Source organism: Portunus trituberculatus, chromosome 14 (genome assembly GCF_017591435.1).
Source record: "Portunus trituberculatus isolate SZX2019 chromosome 14, ASM1759143v1, whole genome shotgun sequence".
Lineage (NCBI taxonomy): Eukaryota > Metazoa > Arthropoda > Malacostraca > Decapoda > Portunidae > Portunus > Portunus trituberculatus.
In genome coordinates this window covers 14,656,684-14,683,300 of record NC_059268.1, presented here as the reverse complement: position 1 = coordinate 14,683,300, position 26,617 = coordinate 14,656,684, and the positions used below count along the sequence as shown (strand labels likewise).

Genomic DNA, 26,617 nt, shown 5'->3' with positions numbered 1-26,617 from the left:
AGATTGATGGGTTAATTAAAAAGGTAGTGGTAGTGATGGTATAGTCAAACACACTCTCTCTCTCTCTCTCTCTCTCTCTCTCTCTCTCTCTCTCTCTCTCTCTCTCTCTCTCTCTCTCTCTCTCTCTCTCTCTCTCTCTTCTTCTTCTTCTTCTTCTTTGGCTAGGTGATAAAATTAAAATGCTTACCTTTCTGTACCCATTTCCCTCTCTCTCTCTCTCTCTCTCTCTCTCTCTCTCTCTCTCTCTCTCTCAAACTCCCCACCATCATTAACCACCAGGAGAAAGATAAGCAAGGGAGGAAAAGAGGACGATGGGTAATGAGAGCGTCACCCACAGCACCAGATGGCAACGACTCTAGCAGACTTTCATATCTTAAAAAGCACTGCTGTCTACTGTGTACCCTTTAAAATAATCACCCTCGTCCTCCAAGCGATTCCATCCAAGAGCACCAACTGTGACGGGAGAAAACACGCGCGGGAATTGTAATAACTCTGGTACGAATAAATTTGGTCTCGTTTTTTGGTGTCTAGTTTTTTTTTATGAGGGATTTGAGTGTGTGTGTGTGTGTGTGTGTGTGTGTAAAGAAGGATGACTTACTCGCTTGGTTTTTAATGTTTGATGTTACAATAGAAAGAAACATCTGCCTCTCCATCTATGAAACTTGAATACACACACACACAAAAAAAAAAAAAATAAATAAATAAATAAATAAAATAATAAAAAAAAAAAAAAACACACGAGAGAGAGAGAGAGAGAGAGAGAGAGAGAGAGAGAGAGAGAGAGAGAGAGAGAGAGAGAGAGAGAGAGAGAGAGAGAGAGAGAGAGAGAGAACCACATCCGTCTATAAACACGAAGAAATTGACACTTTAACACATGAGAACACAAACGAAAATTTTCCCCAGCACATCAGAACGAAAACAAAAACACAACAGAACAAGCAGGTAAACAGGCACAACAGAGCACACTGTATAGAAAAAAAAAAAAGACTCGCAAAATAAGAGCAGAAGAAAAGAGAAGAAGAATTAAACTATCACAGGAACATGAAGTATTAATATAACGCAGCCGCCCGTATCACAGCTCCATCTTCAGCGGCCTCTCTCTCTCTCTCCCTCTCCCTCTAGCTCCTGTCACCACCCGCAGCGGACCAATTCAAGTTCCAGAAGCTCAAACACGACGGTCATGCCTCGCCAGCTACAGAACATAAATGAGAGGCGCAAACAAAGGTAAATGACTTGTTCCACCATGTCTAAACGCTCCCATGCGGAAGATTTAGTAAAAAAAGCTTGTGGAATTGGAGACACACACATAGATAGATAGATAGTTGGAGAGAGAGAGAGAGAGAGAGAGAGAGAGAGAGAGAGAGAGAGAGAGAGAGAGAGAGAGAGAGAGAGAGAGAGAGAGAGAGAGAGAGAGAGAGAGAGAGAGAGAGAGAGAGAGAGAGAGAGAGAGAGAGAGAGAGAGAGAGAGAGAGAGAGAGAGAGACTTTACTGATCATATATCTGATAAAAATACATAAAAAATGATGTTTGGATAAAGATAATGTGAATGGTCCAACTATAAATTCACACACACACACACACACACACACACACACACACACACACACACACACACACACACACACACACCTTTCTCTTCTCCCTTATCTCTCACTTCTCTTCCGGTCTTTCTCCTCCTTTATTACGCACTTCTCTCTCTCTCTCTTTTTTTTTTTTCGCTGCAGTTAGTTTCTTCTGCAAAAACTTCTCACCATTAACTCTGCACAGTCACTAAACGTTTTCCTTGCTCACGAGACACCGCTTCCTGCATTGCTTCTCCTCCCCTTGCTAGCTTCCGCGTATCTCCACTAGCTGCCGTCTCCCACTCCTGCCCTTATTTTGATGGCAGGAAGGGCGGAGATGCAAGGAGGAGGGAGAAAAGAAGGAGGAATAAGCACTATAGCCAAGGAGGAATAAATAAGAGAACAGGTACGTCAACAAAACATTTTTACCCTGTTTTTGATGGCAGAAAGGGACAGGGATGCAAACAAGAGGGAGAAAAGACGAAGAAATAAGGACTACAGAGGACAAGTAGATAAAGAAAAATACACACAATACACATACGTATTGTTCTTTGAGAGTTAATGAACCCGTGGTGATAGAGATAGAATAAACAACACGGATGCAGTTTTTAGTTCCCTACCTACTCGTGAACTGTCAACATATCCCCGAGACTTGATCCTTGGCCTCACCTCACCTCAAATTAAGCATCCCTCAAAACCAAGGCCTTGCATCAATAAACAAACGGATGCAGGAGATAATAATGAGATAATGCCCGTAGTACCTAACAAAGGCCTGAACCGCCGCAGCCGAAAGGTGACACCAGGTCGGGGCAGCAAAACAAAGAACAACCCCGCACTGCTGAGACACACAACAGGAAAAAGTGGAGGTGTTGCATGCTTGTGGTTCACCAGGTAATTAATACTTGCCACTTATCAACGCCCGGAGGAAATCTGTTGAGGAAAGAAGATCGAGAAGAAGAAAGAGAGATGGAGGGGTGGTATTGCGATTAGCTCGTATTCTCAAACACTTCTGTGCTTCAACATTATTTCAAAAGGCTTTATCTAAATTTATACGAGTTTTATAAGCTGTTTTTATGATTCTAGAGGTAGATTGACAAGATTTCTATATCATTAACTGGGGAAACAGTCTTGCAAATCACGCTAATAATTTCTGTGGCCTTGGAAAATAGTCTTGGTGAGAGAGCAAAGCGTTTCTGAATATACGGACCTTTGAGATGCACAGAGAGTCACAGAGAATAATGTATAACGAAAGGGGAAGATACCAGTGCCAGCTAACCTCGAACACGGAGGCTACATGTACTGGTAGTGATCTATTACTATATACAGGCTGACATATATATATATCTTTTTTTATGTAAGAGGGGAAGCCGGCCAAGGGCAACAAAAGATTAATAAAAGGCCCACTTGAATGCCAGTTCCCTTAAAGATCAAGTAGAGTTCAGTGTATGCTTATAATGGTGAAAGAAGAGTGTGTAAATCGTAACGGTGGTTCGTTACGATTTAGGTTTGATGTCTAGATAGTTTTTCAAGCGACACACTCCGGTCTTTGTTCCTGGAGAGAGCGAGAGAGTGAGGGAGTGAAGGAGTGAAAGACGGGGAGAGGGAGGGAGGGAAGGACAGATAAGAGAAAGTTAACTCCTGCGCAAAAAAGAAAAGAAAAAAAAAGTCTGCGCATATATTCTCTTTTTCTACTTACCTTTAGCGTTTAGTGTGTGGCGCATGTTCAGAGGCCTTCACTGACGACCGCGCCATAACATAACGTATCCAAATGCAGAAAATAGTGACTTTCTACTAATACCATCCTACCGACTCACCCACCCACACGTCAGATGCATCCATGAGACAGGCAGACAGACAGACTATATAGTAGAAAGGTGGCTGGTGACATAGATCTAGGTACGAATAATAGGAGTTTCCTGTATTAACCATTTCAGCACCATGACGCGTTTTCATATTCATTCTGCTTACTGTTTGCCGATTTTATACAGCTTCAGAAACTCATGTGAGGATTAGAAATAGTGAAGACCCTGGCCATTAATCTTCTTATCTTCTTATATAGTCTTCCTAATGCAGATAAAATCGTCTAATCACACAAGAAAACAAAGTAAAAATGAGTTTCAGTATCAGTTTCAGTGGAGATAGAAATAGTGAAGACTGTGGCCATTAATCTTCTGGCCTCCAAAGACCCTTTTTAATGCAGATAAAATCGTCTGAACACTAGAAAACAAGGTAAAAATGCGTTTCATTATCGGTTTCAGTGGGGATTGAAATATTGACCTCCATAGACCGTTCCTAATGCAAATTAAATCAACTAACCATACCAAAAAAATCAAGGTAAAAATGCGTCTCACTATCGAAGGGGTTAAGACGGCTAATGACATGGGCTGCCGTGGTGAGAGTGAAACCCTTGTGACCCAGCAGCGCCCCGCCGCGTGTGAGGCGCCGCACTGGTCCCCGCGGGGCTTGATCTCCTCTCCCTGCCCCCGGCCCCCCACCCCCACAACGCACCACACTTTCTATTGTACTTTCTCTTGAGTTACTCCTCCACACGTGCCGAATGAGGTCAAGGAATACCTGAATTTGGCTCGTATTCTCAAACACTTTGCTTCACCTACACTATCTCAAGAGGCTTTATCTAAATTGACACGAGTTTTTTTAAGGTGTTATTATGGTTCTAGAGGCAGAGTGACAAGATTTCTGCATGATTAACAGGAGAAGCACTTTTGAAAACCTCGCTAATCATCTCTGCGGCCTTGGAAAACAGTCATGGTGAGAGAGCAAAGCGTTTCTGAATATGGACCTCTATCTTACACATTTACTTTGGTTTCAGTATTCCCAAGGGCTGTGTAGTGCTTATCCTTGACACTGAGATCCATATATCGTTGACTGATCTCATACACAAGCGCTTCACTATGGCTCGTATTCACAAACACTCTGTTCTCTCACTACTACTTATTTTGAAAGGCTATAGTCATATTCAGAAGAGCTTTTCATGGTTTCTCGTGTTGATATTCTAGAAATCCTACCAATTTTTCGCTAGAACCATAAAAAAATACCTTAAAAACACAATGTCATGTCAGTTAGAGGCTGAGAATGTAGCGGTGATACAAGCAGAAGTGTTTCAGAATATGCACGTATATTGTTTTCACGAAAGGTGATGCAAAACTTCACTCAGCAGACCCCAGTGCTCCTTCCACCTCCTGGCTCAGAACACATCCACCAAAGTCTGCCAGTCACTCCGCTCCTCAATGGGAACGAGGTGCCGGCGTGTATGCAGGGTGAGGCGCGGTCCTGGGCTTTCTCTATTCAACAGAAGACCCTGACTTAACCTCCCCGGCCACTGCCACTGCCACACCGAACACAACAAAGGCCGTCCACAGCCACAGCCACAGCCAGGGGACACTATGAGATCCATCCACCACAGGCACAGCACACCAGTTCATTGTGCTTGGAAATGTCAACGAAACGAAATGAAACCTCCTCAACACACAAAGAGACGAGCGTTTAGTAGCCTCAGATTTTCCCCTCAAGCACGTATTTCCGCATTGCTCGCTTATATGGCCGGTAGTGGCGAGGCAAGAGGAGGAGGAGAAGGAGGAGGAGGAGGAGGAGGAGGAGGAGGAGGAGGAGGAGGAGGAGGAGGAGGAGGAGGAGGAGGAGGAGGAGGAGGAGGAGAAGAAGAAGAAGAAGAAGAAGAAGAAGAAGAAGAAGAAGAAGAAGAAGAAGAAGAAGAAGAAGAAGAAGAAGAAGAAGAAGAAGAAGAAGAAGAAGAAGAAGAAGAAGAAGAAGAAGAAGAAGAAGAAGAAGAAGAAGAGAAGAGGAAGAGGAAGAGGAAGAGAAAGGAGAACAACAACAACAACAACAACAACAACAACAACAATAACAACAAGGAGAAGGAGGAAGAGGAGGAGGAGGAGGAAGAAGAAGAGGAAGAGAAGGAAGAGAAGAACAACAATAAACAAAAAAAAAAAAAAACACACGGAAAAGACAAGAAACACGAGAACACACACACACACACACACACACACACACACACGCAGCGAAAACTTGCCTAGTAGAAGCTCATCTCCTAAGGCAAGCTGCATCAACACAACCTCATGCATACTTTCCTGCCAATCCATTACTCCCTCATTCACCTCCGCTCCTTTCTTTACCCGGGCTACAACAGTTACATGTCTCCGGGGGTTGTGTATGTGCTCAAACAACCCACCAGTGTTTCCCTTCTAGGTTTTCTCTCACACAAAACAGCAGCGACCGACACCCGAGGCCTTGAAACGAGTCTTAAAAACACACGAGCAGGAAAAAAAAAAGGAGAATCATACGAAAACTGGAAGTCAGTGAGCAAAAAGAGGAGAAAAGAGATAAACTAGAAAGAGAAAGGATGCGAGTGGCTATGACCAAGACTTACACTGCCTGAGAGCATAATATTATCGGGTCACTGGGACACAGATGAAGTTAAGAGGCCACAGGCGGGGATAGTGGCAGAGAGAGAGAGAGAGAGAGAGAGAGAGAGAGAGAGAGAGAGAGAGAGAGAGAGAGAGAGAGAGAGAGAGAGAGAGAGAGAGAGAGAGAGAGAGAGAGAGAGAGAGAGAGAGAGAGAGAGAGAGAGAGAGAGAGAGAGAGAGAGAGAGAGAGAGAAAGAGAGAGATAGAGAGGGAAGAGGGACAGGGGATGAGGGGAATTCACGCTGTTAGTTTTTCTATTTGATTTCATACTCTTCTTTTTTTTCTCTTTATTCTGTTACTTTTTTTTTTATCATTCCATAATTTTATGTGAGAAAGTTTTTTTTTCTTCTAGTGTTTTATTTATTTTCTCTCTCTGGCATTTCTTTTTCTTTCTGCGAGAGGGGAGAGGGAAGAAGAGAAGGGATAGCAGTGGAGAGAGGAAAAGGGAGGGAAGGAAAGGAGGGTAGGAATTGGGAACATAAGCACAAGACAACCAGTACACGTCAACATAATACGAAGGGAGGGAAGAGAGAGAGGGGAGAGGGGCGTTGTTTAGTCCGGGGCCATGGCAAGGTGCTGGGGGGACGAGGAGCGGCTACAGGCAGGTTAAGCAGGTGAAGATCAACTCTAGAGGTCACGAGGTTACTGGTTCCTGTGTTTATGAATATATTGGTGTTATTTTTTTGCCTTTTTTTTCTTATTTGTTATTATTTTGATGTTTTTTTTCAATTCAGAGAGAGAGAGAGAGAGAGAGAGAGAGAGAGAGAGAGAGAGAGAGAGAGAGAGAGAGAGAGAGAGAGAGAGAGAGAGAGAGAGAGAGAGAGAGAGAGAGAGAGAGAGAGAGAGAGAGAGAGAGAGAGAGAGAGAGAGAGAGAGAGAGAGAGAGAGAGAGAGAAGCTTACTGACCACAAAATCATATGGTTAATTTAATACAATACTTCAAAATTCAGTCCAACATAATATTCCTTACAATAAACTTATAACACACACACACACACACACACACACACACACACACACACACACACACACACACACACACACACACACACACACCGCCCTACTAAGCCTTACATAATTAGCTTCAACAGACTGGTGTCCGGAACCTCTCGCCGCTGCAGTACCAACCCTCACACTGACACCGAGATCACGTGACTTGGGTGTTCCTTGGTGTTGTTCATCACGCCACTCTCCTTCTGTGTCACCACCACCACCACCCACCACCACCACCCAGCTGCTCACCAACACCACTCTGTCATTACTCACTCACCGCTGCCTGTCTTAATGTAGTAATGGTTCTTAATGGCTGTTACTACTACTACTACTACTACTACTACTACTACTACTACTACTACTATTAGTGCTGCTACTGCTACTGTTTTGATACTAACCCCTTCAGTACTGAGACACATTTTTACCATGATTTTTGCGTGTGATTAGACAATTTCATTGACGTCAGGAAGGTTCTATGGAGGTCAAAAGATTAATAGCTTCAGTCTTCACTATTCTAATCCACTAAATAAGTTTCTGAAGCTCTACAAAATCACAAAATAGTAAGGAGAATGAATATGGAAATGCGTCATAGCACGTCATAGCGCATTCAGAAACGCTTTGCTCTTTCACCACGACTATCTTCCAAGGCCAGAGAGATGTTTAGCGGAGTTCTCAAGAGTGTTTTTCCCAGTTCATAATGTAGAAATCTTGTTACTCTGCGCCTAGAACCGTTAAGACATATTAGAAAACTGGCATAAATTTAGAAATAGTGGAGATGAAGCACAAAAGTGAGAATACGAGCCTAACACACACACACACACACACACACACACACACACACACACACACACACACACACACACACACACACACACACACACACACACACACACACACACACACACACACACACACACACACACACACACACACACATCTCCTCTCGTAACCAAATAAAACTAAAGATACGTTCTTCACACAAGAATAAATCTTTTCTAATAGTGTAGAGTTCAGAAAACCACACCAACAAACAGTCAGTATAGCATTTCCCAGCGTCTCTCACACACACACACACACACACAGGTACACTCACACACACACGGGCCGCTCTCTGCACCTAACCAGAGGAAAAAAGTCAAGGTAAAGACAGACGCTCTCGCTCCTCCCAGCAAGTCGTCAACCCATCATAGGGAATGGAAATGACATGGGGAACCCGTGATCAGGGGGAAGGAAAGACGGTGCTGACAGTGAACTCAAGGCCGTGGCTGGCGGTGCTCACAGCGGTCCCTGGGCTGAGGTGTGGCAGGTTTATTTATTTCCTTTCTGAAACGCTCGGGGCTCTTATAAATATTTCCAAAGGCCACAGGAATGAAGCATCGGGCTCTCAAGGGCTATTCTTCGAAAGGATGCAAAAATTCCGTGTTAAAATAGCGAAGGTCTTTAAAACACTACAGACTCCCATTAAGAAACGTTTTCAAAGGCCACATGAATGAAGCATCAGGTTTTCAAGGGATATTCTTCAAAAGGATGCAAAATTACATGTTAAAATAGAGTATATCTTCAAAAAACACTTCATATTCCTATTAAGATATGTTTTCAAAGGCCACAGGAATGTAGCATCGGGTTTTCATGAGATATTCGTCAAAATTATGTAAAAATCAGTGTTGAAATAACGTTGGTCTTTAAAAACACTATAGACTTCCATTAAGATACGTTTTCAAAGGCTACGTGAATAAAGGATCAGTTTCTCAAGAACTATTCTTTTCCACAATGACGCAAAATGAGTGTTGAACTGTAAAGTCTTAAAAATCCACTTCGAAACACTCTACTCCCATTAAGAAACATTCCCCAAACCCACAGGAATGAGGGATCAGGTTCTCAAGCGATATTCTTCTCCCCAAACGATGCAAAAGTCATGTTCAAGTATCGCAGGCCTTGAAAAACACTTGAAAAGCCCACTCACACCCGCTACGGCCATAAAGATTTCACACTAAGGCAGAAGAGAATCCAGTCCTGCGTTTCGTGAGAATTCCTGAGGTAGTAAAGGAGAGTTCATGGGGTCAGTGCACGATTGTCTTTATGCAAGCACACAAAGTCGATTCCACAGTTTTTTTAGTAAGCTACCCAACAAGATGCTGCTATTTGTTCACGAGCTTACAAAAATAGCGAGTGTTTTGATTGGATAGGTAAAAAAAAAAAATGTTTGAAATTGATCCTAGTCTTGGTTAAGTTAGGTTATAAGTTCCAATATTTTGTAACTTCCCAAGCAAAACGCTCCTATATATTCACGAGCTTACGAAAATAGTGAGTGTTTTGATTGAACAGGTAAAGAAAAGAGCGTGAAATTAATCCTACAGTCTTGGTCAGGTTAGGTTATAAGTTCCAACATTTTGTGCACTCCCAAACAAAACACTCCTATTTCTTTACGAGCTTACAAAAAATCGCGAGCGTTTTGATTGAATAACTAAAGAAAAGAGTGTAAAACTGACCCTACAGCCTTAGTTTAGTTAAGTTAGGTTAAGTTAGGTTACGCGTTCCAACATTTCGTACACTCTTAAACGAAAAGAACCGGGCAAAGCTGACTGTGCAACCCGATTAAGGCTGAAGTGGTTTTGTTGGTTAGCTATCAAACGAAATAAAGATTCACTGCGAAACTGGCCCACGGTAATTAAAAAAAAAAAAAAAAAACATTCAACTTCCTGGTACAGCGAATGGAAGGTGAAGGAGGCACGCCTAGGAAAAGAGTAAGATGCGAAAGAAAAGTAGGAGGAGGAGGAAGGAGGAGGAAGGAGGAGGAAGTAGAAGCATGCAAGGAGGGCAAAGTTCATGTCAGAAAAAAAGAAAAGTATAAAAAAAGTAAAAGAAGGAGAGGATGATGATAATGAGGAAGAAGATAGATGAAAGAAAGAAAGAGATGGAAGAGAGAGAGAGAGAGAGAGAGAGAGAGAGAGAGAGAGAGAGAGAGAGAGAGAGAGAGAGAGAGAGAGAGAGAGAGAGAGAGAGAGAGAGAGAGAGAGAGAGAGAGAGAGAGAGAGAGAGAGAGAGAGAGAGAGAGAGAGAGAGAGAGAGAGAGAGAGAGAGAGAGAGAGAGAGAGAGAGAGAGAGAGAGAGAGAGAGAGAGAGAGACGTACGTCATGTTGGAAACGGAAAAGAAAGCAGCAAAAGGAAAGAGAAAGAGATGAAGGTTCGTGAAAATAAGAAAGGTGAGTAAGCCATGACAAGAGAGAGAGAGAGAGAGAGAGAGAGAGAGAGAGAGAGAGAGAGAGAGAGAGAGAGAGAGAGAGAGAGAGAGAGAGAGAGAGAGAGAGAGAGAGAGAGAGAGAGAGAGAGAGAGAGAGAGAGAGAGAGAGAGAGAGAGAGAGAGAGAGAGAGAGAGAGAGAGAGAGAGAGATACTTACTTATTCCAGGCACAAGCGGGTGGAGTCGAAGAGAAACAAAGAAGAAAGTATACAAGAAACATATAAGATTCACTCTTAAACAGGATTACCACTTTGATCCCTTCAGTACCAGGACGCATTTTCATATTCATTCTGGTTTTGGCGATTTTATACAGCTTCAGAATCGTATGTCGGGATTTGAATAGTGAAGACTCTCGCCATTAATCTTCTGACCTCCATAGACCCTTCCTATTGCAAATAAAATCGTCTAATCGTACCCAAAAATTAAGGTACAAAATGTGTCTCAGTATTGAAGAGGTTAAGAGTCTCCTTCTCTTCACAGCAACACAACGTAATAAGGAAAGCTATAGCAAGCCTTTCGTACATCCAGTGGCCTTTCGCAGCCTTTTCTTTCCACAACATCGCTACCAAGATACTCAAACCTAACACTGCATGCTGGATATAACAGAAGAAAAACTGGAATCATGATCTGTACATACATAACATATAATATCATACATACAGTACTCGCGAACAGAGGGACGGAGATTTCAATGCCCTCTCAAGTACAAATCCAATACATTTTTCGAAGGATAGCAAGTAACTATCTACTTTTTAAGTATAGTTTATGAATATCGCGATGGAAAGAAGAGAGTGTTAGTAAATGTGATAACGTTAGTGATAGAAGCAGTAAGAGTAGTGGTAGTAGTAATAGTAGTAGTAGTAGTAGTAGAAGATAATAACAGCGACATCACAATTAAAAGTTATCAGTATTTAGTGTTCACTGGTAGAAAAGCTGAATAAGAAGTAAAGTATAGCAAAAATGAAACAGTAACAGCATTCATGACAGTAGCAGTAAAGTAACAATATAACAACACAAACACCAGCATAGACGCACAACACAATACCAAAACCCTGGAATGGAAAAATAAAAAATAATAAGTAAATAACGATAAAATAAACAGCACAAATCTCAACCTAAGAAGCCAAACCCAAGGATTAACCCCGGGAAGCGACACATCATAACCTGGCAAGGATGATCCCTGTCTTGTAGTTTTCCTGACCCCGAGGTACCAAGGACTGTCACCTGTATTCGATTGTCACTTGTTCAATCTGTGAGAGGAGGAAGGAAAGGAAGAGGAGGATAAAGGTAGTGGAGGAAGAGGAAGAGGTACTGGTGGAGGAGGAAGATGAGGAAAAGTTTGTGGTTTTCTTAGAGGAAAAGAAGTACGCTCTCAACTTGGCGAGGATGATCACTGCCTTCCCTCATCAAAGCAAGGACGCCTGTTTGAAGGAAGCATTGGGGGAGAAACTCGTCTGTTGAGCCTCACGCCGCTAACCCCTCCACCCACACACCCAGCGGAGACAAACAGGGAGGCGGTGGAGGGACGAATCGTAGAGGGAATGAGCGAAAAACAAAGAATTCAGACCAGAGCGGATGTGGGTTAGTGGTAAAACTTTCATCGCGTCGCGTGGTGGTGGTGGTGGTGGTGGTGGTGAAGGTGGTGCTGGTGGTTATAGTACGCTAACACGATGGATGTTCCTATGGTAATAATTGTAGTAGTAGTGGTGGTGGTGGTGATAGTAGTAGTAGTAGTAGTAGTACTAATAGGGGTGGTGGTGGTAGCAGTAGTATAAGTGGTGGTAGTAGTAGTAGTGGTGGTGTTAGTAGTAGTAGTAGTAGTAGTAGTAGTAGTAGTAGTAGTAGTAGTAGTAGTAGTGATGTTGGTGGTGGATGATGATTTTGCTGTTATTAATGATGATGATGATGATGATGAGCAGGAGGAGGAAGTGATGATGGTGATGATAGTGATAATAATGATGATAATAGTAGTAGTAGTAGTAGTAGTAGTAGTAGTAGTAGTAGTAGTAGTAGTAGTAGTAGTAGTAGTAGTAGTAGTAGTAGTAGCAGCAGCAGCAGCAGAAGCAGTGATAAAGCGTCACACTGCTGTCTCATTGAAGGAAACCATACATCAAGTAGATTACGAGACATGCCACCTTTGTCTTTCCTTCCTGCTATACCTCCTCGCCACCTTTCCTCCCGTGATCACTTTCTTCCCTTAGCAACGCCCCTCCCCCCCTCTCCTCTCTCTCTCTCTCTCTCTCTCTCTCTCTCTCTCTCTCTCTGACACTTACTCACCCTGAAAAGATCGAGTTTGATCCTATATTTTAGTGTCTCGATGAACAGTTTGTGGAATTGTACTAATTTTATGTACAAGAGAGTGTGCGTGTACGTGTGTGTGTGTGTGTGTGTGTGTGTGTGTGTGTGTGTGTGTGTGTGTGTGTGTGTGTGTGTGTGTGTGTGTGTGTGTGTGTGTGTGTGTGTGTGTGTGTGTGTGTGTGTGTGTGTGTGTGTGTGTGTGTGTGTAATAATATGTATACTATACGTGTATGTATGTGTGTTGGTGTGTTGGTGTCACTATCACTACTACCCTCAGCCTATAGTTCATGATTTTCCCTGCAGTAAAATTAAGCTTCTCTGTCTTTTCTAGTCACGTTTGTTGCCTATCTAGTATCACAGGCTCAACTTTTCCATCTCGTTCGCTATCTGTTGTTCTTTTGTCCCATTACACGAATGAATTGAAAGAAACGCGTACGGAACCACGAAATACATGTGTTAAGATTCGTCACACTATTTTTCTATACCCTTCATTACCTTTCAGACAAGACAGGATAACGTACCCATTTATTACAATACACCAGACATCTCCTTTTCCTCGCTCACTTCTTCCTCCTCCTCTTCTCAACCATCACTCACTGCGCTTATGAGGGACATTATGACAAACAACCCCAGTCTCTCACCCCCCAAACACACACATACACACACATATACACTTACACACACACACACAAAGGAGGCGTTCATTAAACAAGTGCACTAACATGAGGTGGCGAACAATTACGTGCGTCTCGCTAAATCAGGTTCACAAAGGGACTGATCACCTTCCTGTTTACCTCTGGCTGCAGGCATCACTGGGCGGCCTCGTGCACTCATCAAGGAAGTGGGTAAGGGAGCGGCAGGTGTGCACGGATGAAGGAGGCGCGGGTGGAGGGGGGATAAGAGAACAGAGGGAGGAAGGGAAGTAGATAAAGGGGCGTGGACAATGACTGGATGAAGGAAGGGAGGTGAAAAAAATAAGGTAAGTGGCAAAAACAATGAGATATGCTGAGTGAGAGAGAGAGAGAGAGAGAGAGAGAAGTTTATAAAGAAAATGAGAGACGGAGAGATGAGAGAGAGAGAGAGAGAGAGAGAGAGAGAGAGAGAGAGAGAGAGAGAGAGAGAGAGAGAGAGAGAGAGAGAGAGAGAGAGAGAGAGAGAGAGAGAGAGAGAGAGGTATGGAAGGGAAGCTGATCACTCCACACTCCACGCAACACCGTCTGAACTTTGCGTTGGTGTGGTGGTGTGCGGTGTGTGGTGTGTGGTGTGTGGAGGCGACCTTGGTCCATGGTCTTGGTCCTGTTATTGCGGTCTGCTTGAAATCTGCCATTCATCGTCGGGTTTTTACTTTGATCTTTAAGTCTTTCATTGCTGTGTCTCAAAAGCAACCACCACCACCACCACCACCACCGTCGCTACTGTTTCATCTCGTGCTAGGGAACAATGCATTATTATTATTTTTTTTTTCATTTGTGTAGTAATGTCTAACGTTCACACTATAAGGTGACGTGTCTTCAATGGGAGGTTGTCTTGCCTTGCCTTGCCTTGCCTTGCCTTGCCTTGCCTTGCCTTGCCTTGCCTTGTCTTGTCTTGTCTTGTCTTGTCTTGTCTTGCCTTGCCCTGCCTTGTCTTGTCTTGTCTTGCCTTGTCTTGCCTTGCCCTGCCTTGTCTTGTCTTGTCTTGTCTTGTCTTGTCTTGTCTTGCCTTGCCTTGCCTTGTCTTGTCTTGTCTTGCCTTGCCTTGCCTTGTCTTGTCTTGCCTTGCCTTGCCTTGCCTTGCCTTGCCTTGCCTTGTCTTGTCTCTTGTCTTCAGCACAGGAAACTTTAACAAATTGATATATACTTAAGGACTTTTAAATTTCTTGTTTTGGATTGTTTACTCCAAAAAGAACACAAAAGAAATAAAGGCACGCAGTGACACGCATCTGTAGTTTGTTTGTTAACCTCTTTTCAACTTCCTTGTGTTCTAATTACCACATCATAACTCGTTGACATTCAATAACACTCGCTAGCCATTTAACTCAATAATACTTAGCGATGATATAGATATAGACTGCCTTTCAACCTCAACTTTTAACCCCTTCAGTGCCATGACACATTTCCATATTCATTCTGCTTACTATTTGGTGATTTTATACAGCTTTAGAAACTTATGTGGTGGATCGAAATAGTGAAGATTCTGGCCATTAATCTTTTGACTTTCATAGATCTTTCCTAAGGCAAATAAAATGGTCTAATCGTACACAAATCTCAATATGTCCCAGTTTTGAAAAAGTTAACGTCAACTTCAGTGCCATGACAGGTTTCCATATTCATTCTGCTTACTGTTTGGGGATTTTATACAGCTTCAGAAACTTATGTGGGGATTAGAACAGTGAAGACTCTGGCTATTAATCTTTTGACCTCCATAGGCCCTTCCTATTGTCAATCAAATCATCTACTCACACCCAAAATTCAAGGTATAAATGTGTTCCAGTACTGAACGGGTTAATTTGATCGCTGCAAACTTATGTGGGGATTAGAACCCATTAATCTTCCGAACTCCATAGACCCTTCCTAATGTAAATAAAATCGTCTAATCACATCCAAAAACTCGAGATAAAAGTGTGTTCCCGTACTGAAGGTGTTAACTGAATCGCTTCCTGTCAGTGTGCTTTAAAATACCCAGCCTGGAACCGTCCCGCCACTGAGCCAAAGCTGCGAAGGAGACTTTCTCGAGAGGACTGCCAGTGCGTGAACCTGAGAAAGTTCCGCGCCCTCAAGAATTTCCAGTCTGACTCATGACTTTCCACTGCCATGCATATTGGAAAAGTTTTGGGGTACAATATAAAAAAAAAAAATGAGAAAGAGACAAAAAAAGTGAGAGAAAATAGAAATTGTAAATGAATAAATAAGAAAATAAATGAATGCATAGGAAGAAAGTTATGGCACAATAAAAAATAAAAAAAATGAGATAGACATAAAGTGAAGGAAAATAGAAGTTGTAAATAAATGAGTGAATAAGAAAAGTTAATGCATAGAGAGAAAGTTAGAAAGAAGAAAGGATAGAAGAAAAGAAGAAAAACGATAAAAGAAAGCAAGAAAGAAAAACACAAACACACCCACACATACCTGCTAATTCGTAAACCATAAGCTCTTTCCTTAACGAGCCCTCAACACAAAAGTTCAAGATTTAAAATACTCGTAAAAATCTCTTGCAGGAATTTTCACACAAGAATCTGAAACCCGACTAAGATAAAACACTAAAAAGAATGTGGATAGAGTGAGCCTTCCCTCTGCCAGGCTGCTCTCCACCACCAGCCTTATCGCGGCGAGGCTGTTCACTCTCTGGGGGAAGGGGCAAGAAAGGAATGTGACAAAGAGCTCTAGTGAAAGTGGGAGAAAGTGAGGTGTGCCTGCGGCCTATGACCTGTCCTTGAGAAACGGCCAGTCTTTCTTTCTCTCTTTTTGTTTGCCTCACTGCCCACCCACCCATCCACCCACTCACCCACTCGTTACCAGACCCGCCCTCGCCTCGCCATTAAGACAGAAAAGTAAAAGGAATCCTCTCGTAAAATATAATGACGTTTCTTTTTAACACTATTTTATATTACACTACATAGATAAATAAATAAGTAGATAGAGTGATAGATAGATACAGTGATAGATAGGTACTTCACTGACCATAGCCAAGAGTTACATAATATATTCTTTACCCAAATAAGCACAACTTCACAATGTACGCTTAGATACACGAAATATATCCAGTTATCAAGTCTCTAAATACACGAAACTTCACACACACTCACTAGAAATAACGACACACACACACACACACACACACACACACACACACACACACACACACACACACACACACACACACACACACACACACACACACACTTAAGATCAATGACTAATAAGCTTGACATATACACAACACAACGTAACGCAACACAACACAATATAAGCACAGTGTCACAAATCAGCACTCACCACTCAGCACCAATCCTTCACTCCCCTCCCTCCCTCACTCACTCACTCACTTCTCCAACAGACACAGCACCTCGCAACAAAGGAAGAGAAGTTAACAATACAGTTCTCAGAATAAAAAGATAAAAAAAAACAATGTGGGTAAGTAAGAATGAGGAAAAAAATCTGGTTAATAACACAATACAAAAAAAAAAAAAAAGCCACGTGAAAAAAGAAGTTTGTCAAGGATTCAAGACTTTTATTGATCCTTGCCAACCTTCCTTAATATACTTTTTTTTTTTCCTGTTTAGACGTTAAAAAGAAAGAAAAAAGAGACGGTGATTGTGATTCTCCTGTTCAGTAATATATAGTTTAGAGACAGGAACAAGTTAGCGGTGTTAATAAAAGCTCTCACTTGGCGAATTATCTGATATTTACGAGTCGCGGCTGTGTTCTCCAGTTCACTAATTTATTTTAGAGACAAGAATAAAATAGAAGTGTTAATAAAAGCTCTAACTGGGCGAATGAACTGATATTTACAAATCGTTTGAATATATTTATCTTAGGCTCGTATTCTCAAACACCTCTGTGCTTCACCTTCACTATTTCAAAAGGCTTTATTCAAATTTACACGAGTTTTTAAGGTGTTTTTGCTGTTCTAAGGGCAGAGTAACAAGATTTCTACATTATTGACTGAAGAAATACTCTAAAAACCCCCGCTAATCATCTCTGTGGCCTTGGAAAATAGTCGTGGTGACAGAGCAAAGCGTTTCTGAATATCTTAGTCTCACACCAGCCCAGCGCCGCGTAACAGGCAGGCCTTGAGCAGACGGCGCCTGGAGGTTGAGTGCTCCCAACTAGCTCTATACGCCTCCCAGGCCACACACCTCCACTAGCCTTGAAGTTTCACGAAAAAAAATATAGCAAAAGGACAAAGAGACGAAGCTAACATTTGGCGGATCACAAGTCAGTCAAGTTTATACATATACTGATGCAAGATTTCATAACTATCAATGCGTCTATTTAGAATGATGAGTGCTCTTTTAAACTCTCCAAGAACTTTATATATTACATTTGTATATCATGAATTCTCACTTTTCCAGTACACTTCTCTCTTTCACTATGTCCTCATACTAAACATATACCGAAGCAAGATTTTATAACTTTTAATTCATCTTCCTAGAATAACGAGTGTTCTTTTAAACTCGTCAAGAACTCTATACATTACATTTCTATATCATGAACTCTCACTTTTACACTTCTCTCTTTCATTATGTCCTTAAACATACACTGAAGCCAGATATTATAACTATCAATGCATCTGTTTAGAATGACGAGTGCTTTTTAAAACTCACAATATTAAACAGACATTCTCTATAACATAATGATAATCTATATAAAACCTTTCATTCTTTCCTATACTGTAAGCAAATCACCACAAAACGCAACGTCAAATAATCAACCCATAAACAGGAGGAGATACATGTTAGTCTCCTGAAACGTTCTTAATAAAAACACCAGTAAAACACTCACATTTCAGTCTTTATACTTGCTTTGGAAGTTTACTTGTGCTTTATAATGATTAACTTGTGGTCAATATCTATAAAGTAATCCATCCTATATAACAGTCTAATTTATATAAAATCTAATTCATCATCCTATAACAATGAAGCCAGCTACTCTATTCATACTGATCTATTTCAACTTATCATTCTCTCCTGTAATGGTAAACTCGTGGCCACTAAATCTATTTATCTATCTATAATTCAATCTATGTTCTATAACTATCTAATTTATCTGTAACTGAAACTATAATCTCTAACAATGGAGCCAGCTATTATATTTATACTGATCTATTTCAACTTATCATTCCCTCCTGTAATGATGAACGTGGTTAATAAATCTATCTATAATGTAATCCTCTATAATAATCTAATCTATTATCTAATTTAACGTCCTATAACAACGAAGCCAGCTATTCTACTAATACTGATCCATTTCAACTTATTATTCCCTCCTGTATTGAAGATCGTGGTCAATAAATCCCCCAATGAGCGTATACAGTCCAGCGTGTGTATTCGTGTCGGCGGGAAGGAAGTGTCGGCAGAGGGAATGCGAATGAGATCCCCAAAGTCCGTGAATACCTTCCTCCCTGCATGACGCACTCCCGCTGGCCAAGTCCTCGAGATTTTCCCACGTACCTGATGAAAGCTTCGCCTCGGGGGCAAAAACAACACCGTGCCAATCAAAGACCTCCTGCCTTGTACACACACACACACACACACACACACACACACACACACACACACACACACACACATATTCTCTCTCTCTCTCTCTCTCTCTCTCTGGCCGGTATTTTGAAACGTTTTGCTCTCTCACCATCACTGCTCTCCAAAGGCTTTAGTTGAAGATACTCGTGTTTTTAAGAGTGCTTTTATCGTTCTGGTGATAGATGTGACAAGATTTCTAGTTTATTAAAAGGAGAAATTGACTTGAAAACCCGACTAGTTGTTTCTGTGGCCTTGGAAAATTGTTGTAGTGAGAGGAAAAGACGTTTCTGAATACACACACACACACACACACACACACACACACACACACACACACACACACACACACACACACACTCTCTCTCTCTCTCTCTCTCTCTGTACCACCTGGAGCCTAACCTTCCGACAAACAAAAGCTCCGGATCTCGCTTCCTCTACAAACACTCATCGGTAATCAATGCGGCTTTTTGTACGCGCTCGTCACTGGCAGAGGAGGAGAGGCAGGAATTCCGTACGCTTGTGTCCGTCCGCTGGCCACGTGCAGGTTCTCGTGTCGTGCCGTGCAGCCTCGTTCCCCGCCAGGATGTATACCGTACCACCCAACGCCGCCGGAAGGAAGGAAAGGACGGACAAAGAGAGAGATTGACTGATTGATTGATTTAAAACGCCGTACAGACAGATAAAGAGAGAGAGAGAGAGAGAGAGAGAGAGAGAGAGAGAGAGAGAGAGAGAGAGAGAGAGAGAGGGTGGGGTGTTAGGTGGTGCTCTGTTGCTCTCTGTACTCGGCAAGTCACGCCATGCAACTATTAACTCCACAATGAGGCAGCTTCTCTCTCTCTCTCTCTCTCTCTCTCTCTCTCTCTCTCTCTCTCTCTCTATATTCATTTTTATTATCACATTACCATAATTTAAACATTCGTCTTAGTTTTCTTCCCTTCTTCAGTCTCCCTACCTCCTCTCTCTCTCTCTCTCTCTCTCTCTCTCTCTCTCTCTCTCTCTCTCTCTCTCTCTCTCTCTCTCTCTCTCTCCAGCGATCCATCTACGCCAAGCCGTCATTATCTATAGAGGAAGAAGCGTAATTATCCTCCCTATCATTGCCAGTTTTCCTCCCTGAACGCTTCTCTCCATCTCTTCCGTAACACTTACATGCTCTACCTACTAAGACGTCAAGGTAATTGCGTCACACACACGTCTACGGGTAGGTGCTGCTGTTACTGTTGCGTGTTCCTTCTAACGAGTTACAAGAACTTATTTCTGTCTGTCTTTGCTGGGAAAATGCTATAGTGTGTTCTTGTTTTGCCTCTGAGTAGATAGATAGATGGAAATTTAAGGGATATACAGAAAAGTACTGTGTTTATTCTTTTATCAGATTCACGTGCTTGTTTTCCTTGGGTATTTATCACCAGTTTCTTAAATAATTGTCTAGTTTCAAAGATGTCCTTTCTCCCTCTCCCTCTCCTTCTTCTTTTACTATCCGTGCAAACAATTACCTCTTGTCCGTGCTCTGAATGTGAACAAAGGCAGACCATTCAAGGCAATTTATCACTATTAGTTTCTGAAATAGTTGTCTAGTTTCAAAGATGTCCTTTCTCCCTCTCCCTCTCCTTCTTCTTTTACTATCCGTGCAAACAATTACCTCTTGTCTGTGCTCTGAATGTGAACAAAGGCAGACCATTCAAGGCAATTTATCACTATTAGTTTCTGAAATAGTTGTCTAGTTTCAAAGATGTCTTCTCTCCCTCTCCCTCTTCTTCTTTTACTATCCGTGCAAACAATTACCTCTTGTCCATGCTCTGAATGTGAACAAAGGCAGACCATACAAGGCAATTTAAGGGGTAAGAATTGCTACAAGAGAGGAAGTGGAGGCGGATGGAGAAAGTCTGTCCTATAGTGGAATTAGAAAGACTAGTGGCAGTGGTGGTGGTGGTGGTGGTAAGATAAGTCCTGTAACTGTTGTTGATATCCGTGTGCCTCGTTTTAATTCCTTGAGTAACATGACGCATTTCCATATTCATTCTGGTGCCTATTTGGTGATTTTATACAGCTTCAGAAACTTAAAGGGGGATTAAATATTGAAGACTGTGGACATTAATCTTTTTACCTCCATAAACACTTCCTGATGTCAATAAAATGCTCTAATCGTACACAAATCTCAAGGTAAAAATGTGCCCTAGTACTGAAGGGATTAAAGAGTCCTACAGAAGAAGAGTTAAGATTTTCACTTCTAATTTCCACATCACGACCTGCCAACAGATGAACATAAACACAAACACGCAAAAACATCCCAACTATGTACTCTATCACAAGAACAGTTGACTAATTTTCCGTCAGCCGGTTTAGAGATCAAGGTCTTAAGTTCCTATTCATCTCATAACTGTACTGGTATTTTTCCTTTGCCGCATCAACACCTATGTATGTTAAGCACCACGTTTGCCCTTCCTTTATTCCTTGGCAGTGTGGCGTGCGTGAGTGAGCGACTTGGCTACCAGGCTCAGCGAAAAAAGGAGTGCTCTAATTGACGGGCCGCGGGTTAGGTGGCTTCACGCGGTCACTCCACACCGCTGGCCTGGAGTGTGGCTGCTCTGTCTTTCTTCACTATTACCTCCTCTTTTCTGAGATACTACTACTACTACTTTTATTATTTCTACTACTACTACTACTACTACTACTACTACTACTACTACTACTACTACTACTACTACTACTACTACTACTACTACTACTACCACTACTACTACTACTACTACTACTACTACTACTACTACTACTACTACTTCTTCTATTACTACTATTACTGAAAACTTTATCGTCTCTCTCTCTCTCTCTCTCTCTCTCTCTCTCTCTCTCTCTCTCTCTCTCTCTCTCTCTCTCTCTCTCTCTCTCTGTCCTTTCTCTTCTGCTCCAGTGGCTAAGGATGAGAAACTTTCTACCATTAAGGTCAGACCACCACGCGTCGACCAACAAACAGGCTTGTGTGGTCGTGGATCCATCTTTCTAACTCTCCCTCAACCCTCCTTTTATCCTCAAGAGTTTCCCTAACCTACTCTTCCTCCTCCTCCTCTTCCTGCTCATCGTGCTCTTCCCTTTACTCCAGCTCTGCCTGACGCCGCCACAGAAGCCAAAAGCCGCAAGTCAGATTGGGCAAAGTAATCGAGGTAAATGACAAGGTGGTGACGAGGCAAGACGTGATCCCTGGAGCTTCTGGCGCGAGAGAATGGGGAGCTCTAGTAGTAGTGGTGGTGGTGGTGGTGGTGGTGTGTGGTGGTGGTGGCCTAATTATAGCAGTGTAACAGTGAGTGATGATTAAATATTGTCACCTTTTTCACTCCTCCTTCACCCAGTAAGCCAGACAGCGTGGCAGACTGACACAGCAACGCAGGATGTACGCTAGATGACCCGTGACTCCTGATAGCCTGGCAGTACGGAAGAGCGCGAAAGTCGTGTGTCTGAGGAGGTTTTTACGAACCAGGGTTATTGACCTCAGTCTCGAAAGCTTTTGGCACCGACCCTACGTCATTATTAGGAAGGAAAAACGCCAGCTACGGTCGACAGGCGGAACAAGTCACTCCACCAAGAAGCTTAATGGGCCTCGGAAAGCTGCTCGTGCCTTCACTGCACCAGGATGAGAGTTCAGCACCTTATAACCTCTTCAGTACTTGGACACATTTCTAATTTGAGATTTATCTGAGATTTCACCATTTTATTGACATTAAGAGCAGTCTATGGAGATCAGAAAATTAATGGCTGGTCTTCATCCCCTTGAGTTTCTGAAGCTGTATAAAATCACCAAATAATAAGTAGAATAAATATGGAAAACGCGTCATGGTACTGAAGTGGATAAGTGGAGGAGGATGAGGGTACTAACTTGTAATGGAGGAATTCCAAAGAAGTGATAGATTTTCAGAGAAGCAGTTCCTCTGTGGAAACAAAAAAATGACTTTCTAAAATATATATAAAGAAATTTTCCTTACTTAATTTACTTACAATAAGGTCGCTCCTCTTAACCCCTTCTGTACTGGGACGCATTTTATCACAATTTGGGCATGATTAGACGATTTCATTTACATTAGGAAGGGTCTATGAAGGTCTGAAGATTAACAGCCACAATCCTCACTATTTTATTCCCTCACATAAGTTTCTGAAGCTGTATAAAACACCAAATAGTAAGCAGAATAAATAAGAAAACGTGTCATGGCACTGAATGGTTTAGCACTGCACATTCTGACACCTCACTGCTACTGGAGAGGCCTGTGATAAAGCCCACTCATACCTGCAGACAGTACACTAATAAACGCTCTACTAACTGCACCATACACATTTGCATTACCTCATACTGCTAAAGAGTCCTGTGTTGGAAAGTACTCGTGGCTGTAGACAACAAGAAGGAAATAATGTACACTGCGCCTACATACACCAGCATTGTCTCATACAGATGCTAAAGAGGTCTGTGGGTGGAGTGGGTGGGGGCAAAACCCAGCTAGGGAGGATGCTGCGGCCTATACAGCTTCCTTCACTTAGCCTAGCGGTACAGGGGTCGAGGGCGCTGGTTGGCGACGAACTGTTTACGGCGGACTGACGGAAATGAGAGATTCTGACGGGACGAGAAGTAATAGTGATTGCCGCAGAAATAAAGACAGGAGCGTGCTTGAAAAAGTGGGACTATAAAAGTGTTGGCGGGAAATAATGGCGACAGCTGTGGCTTGAGGGGACGGGACTGCTTGGCGGCAGATGTCACCACTACACAGGCAGCAGCTGCGGACGGCGAGGCGCGAAATGGACTCGCCAAACAGTTAACGCGTAAATAGAGAACAAAAAAGCCTAAGTGTTGCAGGTTCACACGAGTACTCGCATCACATCGCCACAGTACTCTACTTATTGCAAACACCACCTGCTAATCACCACGACTCTAAGCCAATGAAAACTGACGAATGCTTTATACATTTCTTGAGATAAACCTAACTATTTATTTATTTATTTATTCAATATATGAGAGGAAAACTGGGTAAGGGTAACATAAAAAAAAACTTAATTGCCAGTCCCCATTGCACGTCCGAGAGAGTTAGCCAGAAAAAAAGGGATAAATGTCTTGAAACCATCCTCTTAAATGGTCAAGTCATAGGAAGTTGGAAATACAGAAGCAAATAGGTAAGTATTCATTTTCACCACGTACTGAAGCTCAATTAGACAAAAATACATAGAACAGACCAACATATTCAACCTACTGACAATATACCTTGATGTTTTATAACTGCAAAGCTGCGAGACCAAAAAAAAAAAAAAAAAATGCTCGTATCTTGACATAGACTGACAAAGAATAACAATGCACGCAGATCTCCAGGCTCATATTGAATCAAGAAAGTGTGGCTTGCTGATATCTTGAACTGTAGAGTTATGAAGGAGATACAACAATAGGAAAAAAATGATGATATTACGTTGACCGCCACACACGTACAGTCCTCGCTGGCAGCAGGGGAAGAGAAAAACCACATTCATAACGATAAAAAGTATAGAAAAATCACTGGTGAGGGACATGATCAACGTGGAAGAGAGAGAGAGAGAGAGAGAGAGAGAGAGAGAGAGAGAGAGAGATAATCGGTAAGGAAGTGGCGGAAGAGGCGGATCGTGGGTCTGTTGCAGCGATAGACGAGGCGGCGCTACTGTGTCTAAACTCGTATTCTGAAATCCTTTGCTCTCTTACCATCACTGCTTTCCAAGGGGTCCATTTGTGGATGCTCGTGTTTTTAAGAGTATTTTTATGGTTCTGGTGGTAGACTGGCAAGATTACTAGTTCATTAAAAGGAGAAACTGTCTTGAAAACTCGGCTAGGTGTCTCTGTGGCCTTGGAAAAGTGTCGTAGTGAGAGGAAAAGACGTTTCTGAATAATGGCTCAAGCTGAGGTGACGTCTTGCAGTGATGGCTATACTCAATAACACACTCAAGCTTATATTCCTCTTCCCCGCTCATTTTGATAATTTTCCACTACTAGTCGGGTTTTCAAGACAGTTTCTCCTTTTTATAAACTAGAAATCTTGCTAATCTGTCACCAGAACCATAAAAATGCAGTTAAGAATACGAGTATTTTCGACTACAGCCTTTGGAAAGCAGTGATGGTGAGAGAGCAAAACAGGAAGGTTACGTACAGTTTTTATAAATTTTAATGGAGATCACTTCAACACCGCACCTCCAGCACATTTAGAAAAAAAGGTATAGTTGTAGAGACATGTACTTTTTTTAAGGAAGTTTTATTTTCGAGTGACGAGTTAGCGAGATTTCTACAATAATAACCAGGCTAATCATCTCAGTGGCTTTGAAAAATAGAAAAAAAGGAAAGTTTACAAAATTATGAACCACCTGGCTTTTTAAGGAGTTTTTCTGTTCTAGAGATGGATTAACGAGATTTCTACATAATAACAAGGCTAATCATCTCAGTGGTCTTGAATAATAGGTAAGAGGATAAAGTTTACAAAATAATGAACCTGTTTTATATAAGCTTTACTGGTCGCGTCTGAGAAGGAATTTGAACACAGCTCACCACCACCACTTCTACCACCACTCCCAATACTACCACCACCACAACTGTCACCACTACTACCTCCATTCTGTCGTCTTCACCACCACTACTACCACCACCACGATTCTTTCACCGCCACTCCCTCTGCTTCCCACTGTCACCACAATCACCATTATCTATGTAATCACCAGCACCATCACAACCTTCATTACAACCACCATCGCGTAAAGGCTCCTCTTTTTAAACGCTTTGTTCTTCCACCATGACACTGCAAAGGCCATAGACACGAGTTCCCATGCTTCTTTTTACTTTCCCACTGGTGATTTGGAGTATTACACATCAGTGGAATCATTAAAGCAACCCTGACAACCACAGTATCCTCCACTACTCCCACAGTTTGTCAGTGGTAGTGATAGGACGATATGTTGAGTTGAGTGGTTGGTCAAGTTTTCGTCTTTAGAGCGGCAACTCCTTACATGTCCCGCCTCGCTATTTAGATCTTCTGTTTTCTTTTTTCTTTCGTTTTTATTTTCTCTCATCTAAAATCAATGCACTGTTCTCTTCATTTCCGCACGTATATCTATTTTCAAACATATATAACGTCCTCTTCTTTTCTATACGGTTTCTACAATAATACACTTTTCCTTCTCTCCTCCTGGCATTCTGGGCATCACAACGAAATGTTTCAAATCTTCATATAGTCAGTAACACCTTCACAAGTTTCTTCACACTAAAGGACACTGTACGAATGAGCAGAGGACTTCATCTCATAATAATACAGACAGATTAACCCTCTTCAGCACTGGGGCGAATATTTATCTTGAGATCTGTGTACGATTAGACCATTTCATTGACATTAGGAAGGGTCTATGGAGGTCAGAAGATTAATAGTCACAGTCTTCACTATTTTAATCCCCCCTCATATATATTTGGGGTTGTATAAAATCACCAAACAGTAAGTAGAATGAATATAGAAATACGTTATGGTACTAAAGGGGTTATGTCGGTGATGCTGAGTTGTAAGGTTATATCATCTAAGAACAAACTTGGTGATTCTGTATACGAGTATCACGAAGATTGAAGTGATGGGAGAGGAAGTCACGCGAGGAAAAGTGACAGCGAGGGCGACAGCGTAACGAGGTCAGGGAAGAAATAAATCATCGAGAAAGGGATATTTTGAACGAAGATTGACTGGCTGGTGATTGCCTGAGCGTGGGGAGGTGCTACACAAGAGCGGACGAACACCAATACCTGGTCCGAGCCAAGGTCACCCAGCGTGTTTGGCCAGCAAGGTGACCTGAAGATTCACCAACAAGTAAATATTGACCAAGGTCGTCACACTCGC

At 42.2% G+C, this 26,617-nt stretch overlaps 1 protein-coding gene across 7 annotated transcripts in view; it reads right to left on the bottom strand.

The window, feature by feature from the left end:
- The window catches only part of LOC123503830 (serine protease 33-like), a 71,196-nt gene that overhangs the window by 34,851 nt on the left and 9,728 nt on the right, over nucleotides 1–26,617 (bottom strand). The window contains exon 2 of one of the 7 annotated variants that reach the window (XM_045253898.1): nucleotides 22,627–22,678. The exons of 5 other annotated variants lie outside the window; for them this stretch is intronic. The gene's annotated coding sequence lies outside the window, so the exon portion shown is untranslated. Of the gene's footprint in view, nucleotides 1–15,645; nucleotides 15,670–22,626; nucleotides 22,679–26,617 lie in introns of those variants that run through there. One more of the 7 variants, XM_045253900.1, reaches the window with a different exon arrangement.